Genomic DNA, 8,930 nt, shown 5'->3' with positions numbered 1-8,930 from the left:
TGGCTTCTTCCTGGCTGGTGGGTTGGGCTGAGGCTGTGCTCTGGGTGGGTGGCAGTGGCACTGCAACTAGGGCTATGGTGAATTCTGGGGTAGCTGCACTTCATCCCATAGCCCCCCACATTGCAGCACCATCGCCACCTGCCCCAAACACAGCCCCAGCCTCCCCCCCCACAGGGAAGACCCCAGCGCTGCCCCTGGCCCCAGGCTGCAGCAGCAGCCTGCCCTTACTGCATGTATAGATCTGGGCGGCACACACTCCCATGTCCTCCGGGGTGTGTGTAGTGGAGAGAGCCACCCCACCCATCCCTTGCCACGCCCCCCGAATGAGCTGTGGGTTCACCTCGCACTGAGCCCTGGCTGGACAGCGCCTGCCTCAGCTCCAGCCCCAGCCCCAGCACCAGCCCCATTCCCTCCCTCACCGTGGGGGCGCCGGTCTGCCCTCCCCCAACGCCCCTTCCCCTCCAACAGACTTACCACCCAGATTCCGCTCTCTATGGTGCCAAGTTGTGCTCCTGGCTGCCTGCATGCTGTGCTGTGGCTGCACATGCATGCAGCATTTATTGGCAACATTATCGGCCACATCAGCCAAAAAAAGCTGATTGCCAATAATGTCAATTTTCCTTTTATTGATGCTGATACAATATAGACTGATGTACTGGTGCACCTCAAATTTCAATATTTGAAAAGAATGTTGTAGGCTAATGAGAACTGAGTTTTAAAATATTCTGATATCATGTAAGTGATTGACACTGGCGTTTACTCTATAAGCAATTAAGTTCTTTAACCATAAGAATGTTTGTACTGCTATGGCCATTCTTATATCAACCTTTTTTAAAGCACCATAGAAGCAGAGAAGCCTGAAAGGCATGAATGCTGCTGAATTAATCATAGACAAGAGTGTATTAAATAATTCACCTTTTCTTTTCCTTGACTAAATGTGTCTAATTCCATTCTCTTTGAGAACTGTAAGGCTCAAGCTTTGGTGATTTTTTCAGAAGTTTCTACTGGTAGCTAATGTGGCTCCTTTTTTAACGTGACAACCATTGTGATATTATGACTAGGTAACTTATTCTTTGTTGAGTGATTCAAGTCCCTGAACCTGGACAATGAATCTACTTGACTGTAGGATACTTTGAAGTAGAACACTATGAAACCTGGGTTCTCTTTTGAATTTAATCTATAGGTTTAAGGTCAGACCATTCAGACACCCAGGGGATGTCTATACATGCAAATAAGGGTGATTGAATTTAATGTGCATTAAGGTAATGAGCATTAACTTATTTTTGGCAGTGTATGCACATGCAGTGTGTGCACTAACTAAAGTTAGTCCCAAGTCCTTCCAATCCTGCCACGTGCCCCTGTGAACACCCAAAGGAGTGCTGACAGCCATATTGAAGCCAGACCCAGCTGCCAGCACTTGGCATCCATCTTGGAAACTCTAATCTCTGGCCAGCTTCTTCCCTGCCCAGGAGCCGCATGCCCAGTTTTGGAGTAGCACAGAGCATCTCCCTCCTTTCCCACTGTGCCTCCCTGCACGATGGCTGCCCCTGCCCGTGACTCAGCCAGTGACTCCCAGTGCCCTGCAGATTCAGCCTAGCCCCTTCCAGTGACCACCAGCACCCTATGCTCCTCTTGGCCATGGTGCTAGCCCTGCTGGCCCCAGCATACCACTCCCCTGATCCACCTAGGCCCCAGGACTGCCATACACCCAACAATGGGGGCCAGGGCACTGGCTTCAGGAGGCCCTGGCTGAACCCCTCCTTCTGCACTCCCCACTCCAGCCTACCTGGCTCAGCACCAATGGACCCCCACCCCTGCCCACCTCCAGCACCACCCTCTAGACATACACATGGGTAAAACAAATAACTTTATTGCCCTCACAACCCCGACTGCCATCCCTTCCCCTCCCCGCTCAACAAACAGCCACCTTCTCCCTCCCTCTCTAACACAGTGCCCCTCCACCACCCTCCTCCTCACCCACCACCAATAAAAACCCCACTTCCCAGTGTCAAAAATATTTACAAGAGTCTCAGTCTTCAGGTCGCGGAGTGTGGGGCGGCTGTCCAAGTGCAAGGCCAGCATTTCCCTGAGGTCCTGCAGCTGGTCAGTTTGCCTCTTCACCCACACAGGCTCAGGGAGAGTGGCAGGGCTGGTCCCAGGCAGGTGGCAGGGTCCAGGAGCAGGACCAGGGGCTGCAGCAGCCAGGAGGTGTTGGACAGCCAGGACCAGGTGGTAGCCAGTTGTGGGGTGGAGGGTGGGACTCAGGGGCCCTGTAGGGCCATGGGTGGGGGACAGGCAGTGGGGACAGGGTCATGGCTGCCAGGGCCATGACAGTGACCATGGCCTGGTGGTTGGTGTCCCCCTGCTGCCAGAGCAGTTCCATGTGCTCCCTCTCCAGGGCCTCCATGTGAGCCCAGTGGGTAGCCAGGGACTGTGGTAAGCCAGCCAGGTGGGGTGGGTCCAGCCAGCAACTGCCCAAACCCCCACCCCCATGCACTCCCCTGAGGATGGCAGCATGCGGGGTGCTGGTTGCAGGTAGTTTGTCTCCTCCACCCCCTTCCCAGGCTGGACAGGCTAGGCTGCTGGCAGCACCTGTTGCTGTGGCTCCAAACCCTGCTCCCCTGCTCTCCTCCTACAGGCCAACTGCTCTGCTGCACTGCTGCCCAGCACCTGGGCTCAGGGTGCGCAGGGTTCCTAGACAACTGGGTGAGGGACTAGCCTTGCCCTTGCCCTCCTTGCTGGGGCCTCTCCAGGTAGGAGCCCCAGGGATGGGCCCCCTCTGCTGCCACTGCACCCTGAGTGTGTCCCTGCTGCGTGTGCCCCGGGTGGTGCATGATGAGCTCTTTGTGTAGGCAGTGGGGTGCTGAGCCACTACACCCTGCTGCTGCTGATCCTGTTGGTGACCCAGGCCCACCTGTATTCCTGGTTTGGGACCCTGAGGTACGATGGTGCAGGGAGCAAGCCCGGGCTGCACTGAAATCTCTGCTGTGGCCTCAGGGACAGTCTGTGGCAGTGCCATGTGTTCCTGACCCAATGCTGAGGAGGACATTGCTGCCAGCATTGTTGCATTCATCTGGGTGTGACAGGCCCATGCCCACCCAGGTCTGGGGACATGGGCTGCTTAATACAGTTATGAGCTGCAACCCACCTCTCTGCATGTTGGGGAAGGGGGTGGGGGAATCCAGGGCCAGTGCAGTGCAGGGGGCTGGGCAGAGAGGGGGATGGACAGGGGCTGGGACCAGGATGGGGCAGGACTTTCCTTGTGTCTGGGGCAAGTGAGTCTGGTGGCTTAGCACTGGACTCCCCATCAGTGACAGTGACCAGCTCTGCCCAGTGTCCTCATCCTGAGTGGTGAGGTGGGCCGGTGCCTGGCCAGGAACTCCCCCAGGGAGGGGCTGGCACTGGTGGCATCTTGGCCAGCTGCTTCTCATGGTGTATCTTGGGGTGCAGAGCTGTCAAGTCAGTCCCTGGCTAGGGCTCCCTGAGCTGCTAGTGGGTGCAGGTGGGAAGGGCAGGGAGGTGAACACCTGAGGGACATCTCTGGGGAGATGTCACCACCGGAGGGGTCAGGGCAGGGGCTTTCTCCCCTTTCCCCCCTGCTGGTGTAAATTGCAGGATTGTGGCCTGGGTCCTGGGGTGCCAACATTGGGTCAGTTCCTGCATGAAAGATATGGTCTTGCAGGCACAACTGGGCCAACAGTTGTAGTCAGTCATGGCCACCCACTGCGCTCACAAGGTCTTGATCTTGATGTGGCACTGTCACACCATGAGGAGTGGCCTCTCTCAGGCATCCCGCCTGATGGGACCTCATAAATGTGGATGCTTGAGTGCCTGCCCTGCATCAACTGCCTCTGGACCTGCACATCCCTCCAGAGAGCCACAGAGGCACCAACCTTCTGCTAGCTCCAGGTGAGGCCCCAGGTGGAGGGTTTGGGCATGTGCACATGGGCAGGGCCACTCCTCAATGGGCAGGAAGGGGAGGACATGGTGATGTGTCCCGTGCCGGCTCTCTGGGCCCCCGTGCAGCTGTTCCTGTGAGGCTGGCTCTGGAGAGCTGGTAGCAGTTCCCATCACAGGTCACAGACAGAGACTGGGAGCCACATAGCAGATGCAAATGTGGCACAGGACCTGCACAGGAGACAGTGCTGGGGGTAAGCAGCAGCAGGGAGCAGGTGCTGGCTGTGCTGCCAGAGATAGCCAGGCAGCAGCCCTTGGGGATCCCTGGGATGGAGAGGGGGGGACACAGGCTGCAGCCCTTTGCAACAGACACCTGTGGCCAAACAATAGCTCCATTTCTTGGACAGGACTAGCAGCAGGAGCCTGGGTCCTGTCCAGGGGGCACACAGGGCCTTCAGTCCTCAAAGGTCCTGGTGTGTGTACCCTGGGGTGCAAAAGATCTACTGGCTTTTAAAGCCTGCAGGTAGGGGCTGCCACAGAGCATCCCTGGCTGGGGGAAGGAGAGGTGCCCATTCCAGGCTGGGGGAAGAGGCATTGGCACACCCGGGAGGTGGCTGAGAGCACACTGCGGAGTGCAGTAAGGGCGAAGTGGGAGGCACCAGGGCCAGGAGGAATGGGCCGAGTGCCGTGGAGCTACCATGCTGGCAGGGAACCCCTGAGGAGGGGTGAAAGCCAGAGACTGCACTGGGCAGTAGGACAGGCAGTGGTGTGGGGCCAGGGGGCTACAAAAGCACAGGGCCTGCAAAAGGTGGAGAGCTGAGAGGGCCAAAGCGAGCGACGGTAATGCTGGCAGGAGCGACCCACACAACCCAGCCTAAGGTCAGACGGGGCTGAGGTGGGAAGGGCAGGGGACCCAGAGAGGGGCCACACAAGATGAGTGCCGTAGTACAGCTGGGAGCTGCCGAGCCTGCGAGGCAGCTTTTAAAAAAGGGGAAGGCAAAAGACACCAGTCGGGGTCTGTGGGCCTGGGAGGCTAGACCCAGAGGCCCATCAGCAGACGCTGGCCATTTTCTGTTGTTGTTACTCATAAGTTTCCTGTTACCTCAAGGTTGAGGTACGTTTAGTTGTGACGGCCACAGCCTGCAGACCAAGGATGCTCTACAAAGAGCTGATGGCCAGGAGGTCGCCAACCCTGAGGGACAAGACTTTACAGATGAGAAGGTATTATCTATAAGTGAGACTTCCAGATAGTGATGTCCATCTCGGCCATGGATGTGGTAAGGGTGGGGTAAAGGGGAGGTTGGAAAAAAAACCCCAAAAATGGTCCCCTGACACTGCCCAACATAGCCATCCCTTGCACTGTCTCCGTCTCACCTCTCCTGGCCATGGCCATCTGGGACCCTGAGGTACGATGGTGCAGGGAGCAAGCCCGGGCTGCACTGAAATCTCTGCTGTGGCCTCAGGGAGGAATTCAGGCCATCTGGTCTCAGTTAATGCAGTCTTAAGCCACCCTGTCTCCTGAGGTCACCCTAGGCTGAACCTAGTTATTGGAAACCACTCGGCATTATGCATTCTTATCCCCTGTCCAAATTAAAGGTTTCCCCAGGTCCCCCCAAAGCTGCAGATGACAGCAGGTGCAGCAAGCTAGCCCTAAAGGCTCCCCTTTTACACTGCCCAGCTTCCACCCACCACAGTTCCTGATGTTCCCCCATGCTACAGCCTGCTTCTTGAAAGCTGTTCCCCCAAAAAGCAAACAGCTCCATCCTTTCTCTCCATTAGAACAAACTTCAGAAGTGCCTAAAGGGCAAAGCTACTGGGTTCTTGATCAACCTTCCTGCCCCTCATTCAGAATGACAACAGGTTGAATGTAATGGCTTGTATTCCCCTTAGTTTCCCCAAGGGTCTTGGTCTCTGAAGAAAACTCAGATGATTTCAACAGTTATTTAGCTCCAAACCCAAAGGAGATCCCAGATGCAAGATTTGGATTTCAGTTACTCAGAAAGGACCCACTCCAATGCTTGCTGACATTAAAGATGGCTCTCCCATTGAATTCTGTTGCTGTCAGAACAGCCTCAAAATTCAAAATAACCATACTCATTTCAGCATAGTTACTCCATATTTACTCCATCGGTAACAATGCACTGGTGGTTGTTACATTTAATGCCAAAGGGCCTGAATTTGTGCTCAACATTGGATTGACACAAGTACTAATTTCCACTGAATCACTGAATCACAGACTGGGGTGGGCAAAGTGACAGATCTGGCTAGAAGATGGGCTCTTTCCAAGCAGCCCCTGCCCATCTTGCTGTGGCCGATTTTCATGTGGACCCCAGTTGCGGTGGTGCTGTGGCAGTTCAGGGACAGGGTTTCCATAAAGACAGGCCCCAGCAGGGCTAGCAGGGGATGCAGCATGGTGGAAAGCTCCTCCAGATTGTGGCTGGGATCCTGCAGTGCTGACAGCATGGTCTGGAGCTGGGGCAGAGTCCAGCATTCCCTCCAAGCTGCACGGCTGTGCAGGTGCACCTGGCAGCGCAGCATGAGCACACCACACAGCTTAGAGGGAACGCTGGCAGAACCGCAACCCTACCTGGGATGTGTGGGCAGCCGATTACAGCTCTGTCCTGGTTCCAGACCACTCTGTCACCACAAGATCCCAGCCCCGGAGCAGCTCCCCCCACAGCCGCACACCCTGCCAGCAATTCTGGGGCCAGTCTCCATGGGAACCTGAGACTCAAACTGTCACAGCCCTGCCAATCCTGGGCTCTCCATGGAAACCAGCCACAGTGATGTGGTCAAGGGCTGCTGAGAAATGGAGATCGCTGTGGACCAAAACCGGCCTGCAGGCTGGACTTTGCCTACCCCTGTTAAAGACAATAATGAGGCATCTCTAGCAGGGGTCATGCCCTGCAAAAATCCTGCTGGAGAGCAAAGGGGCAGCCAAGGAGGGGTGCCATTGAAAGCTGATGGGGTGGGGGCAGGGTGCTGAGAGCTGGGCAGGTGTAGCATTGCAGGCAGGAGTCTTATCTACTCCATGGACTCAAAAGAAATATTTCTGATCTGCTACCAATGCAATGTGGTCCTCACATCTTTCTATTCTGGTGCCTCACTCACTTCCCCCAAATCCTTTTTTGAAAGTAGATACCTACAGGTATGACCGTATATTCCCTCATAAGAGCTGCCCTCAAATAAGATGAACATCTTGTTTTTTGGAAAGGCAGAAAGAAGAAAAAAAAGATTTTTTTTTCCAGAGTTATGTACAAAAAGATCAGGGACAGAGATGGATAAAGCTTCAGCTCACTTACCCTCCTTTTCCTGGTCAGGCAAAAGCTATATTTTTTATCTTTTCATTTCTGAATTGTCACCAGCTTTTGGACAAAAGCTGAAACTTTAGCTGCTGCTGAAGACTAGGCTCCACAGGCATATCTAGGATTTTGATAAGAGCTCAATACAATGCGTAGGGCTATTAAATTGGACACCTGGATTAGCTAACAGAAAACCAAATGGCAAATAAAGGATAGCTTTATTACTGGAGCAGCTTTCCTAAGGATTAAACTATAGACTTCACCTGCACTGCAGGTGTGGTTGAGACCAGCCGGGACAGTTACACTGGGTATTTTTCCAGTATGCACACCTGTGGTGAAAGGGGTCTGCACAGACGTCACCAGGGTGCTGCTCAAAGGGCGACTCCCAGGGCTCCAGCAGTAGGGAGCCTTGTTGGCAGCCCGAGAGCGGCTGTAGCCGGCTAGGCTCTGGTTTCAGGCAGTGCAACACTTCTGCGTTGTACTCCACCCTGCTTTTTCAGGCATGGGTTTTTTTGACATCAGGCTCTCTGGGTGTCACCTGCCCCCCGACACACACACACACTGCTAATGTACTGCGTGTGCAGTGTGCATGTGGTCTGCACTGTAGATGGGTCTGTGGCACCGCATATCACATGTGCGTGCTATCTGGACTTGCACTTTGTCTCTCCTGCTCCCCCAAACTTGTGCCCTCAGGCCTCAGGTTCAAGACTTCATTTCTCTGCTGGTATCTGTTCACACCTTGTATCCAGATGCAGCCCATCAGGCTGAGCAGTTTCATGTTGTAGAGTCATGTTATGCCAAATACAATATTCTAAAATAATCCCATTGCCTTTCTGGGGGCTGTCCTGTCCTGTGCCACCAGATGAATTTAGGCACCAGAAGTTCTTTTCACACCTGGCATGCTGTATGGAAGTGAGGATTGCTCCATGTTTCCCCATCACTCTTGGATGCACCAAGGAGTGAGAGAGATGCTGATGAGAAGGGAACCTGGGAAGTCTTAGCAGAGCTGCCAGCGCTCTGGTTACTTATGCAAAGAATCCTAACAAACGCTCCAGTTTACAAGGAGCCCTGATTGCAGGAGCTGGGCTGGTGTGGCTGAATTCAGAGGATGGAACTGAAGGCCTACTGTGAAGGCCTTTCAGAGGAGACTAGACCTGGCTGGGGTCATCTGCCCCCAGCGCTCTTTCCTTCCCAGGGCAGGAGGTCGGACTCAGTGATCTACTAAGGACCCTTCCAACCATAAAAATCTATGAAATCTATGAACTCCTTGCTTACCAGTGACCTGGGCATGAATTCACCATGGCAGAATGTACTGAAGAACAACAACTCAATGATACAGGAGGTCCTTTTCAGTCTTATGTATCTATAGTCCTTCCAGATTTTAGAAAAAAAACATCTTCATCTCTGTTACTCTGAATTTGTTATTGGATCCAACTTTTGGGTAATCTGACTCTCAATCTCCACATTTTCTAGATTCCTGACCCCAGTTCCACCAATGTTAGAAAAAGAACTCAAGTTTTCTGACTTTCAGGACAGAACACTATTTCTGGCAACTGAAATATTGTCAGTGTGCCCGCCTTTGCTCCATTAGGCGTTCCCGAACGGCCGTTGCCCGGGTGGTTGATCTGGTTTGTCCCGGGCCTGCGAGTGGACCCCGGAGGGTACTTCGGCTGACATCAGAAGACCTCCTTAACTCGCTTGCCACGACTTTGGATGGATCCTCAGTGAAAA

This window comes from Alligator sinensis, unplaced genomic scaffold, assembly GCF_000455745.1.
Source record: "Alligator sinensis unplaced genomic scaffold, ASM45574v1 scaffold892_1, whole genome shotgun sequence".
NCBI lineage: Eukaryota > Metazoa > Chordata > Crocodylia > Alligatoridae > Alligator > Alligator sinensis.
This window is presented reverse-complemented; position numbering follows the sequence as displayed.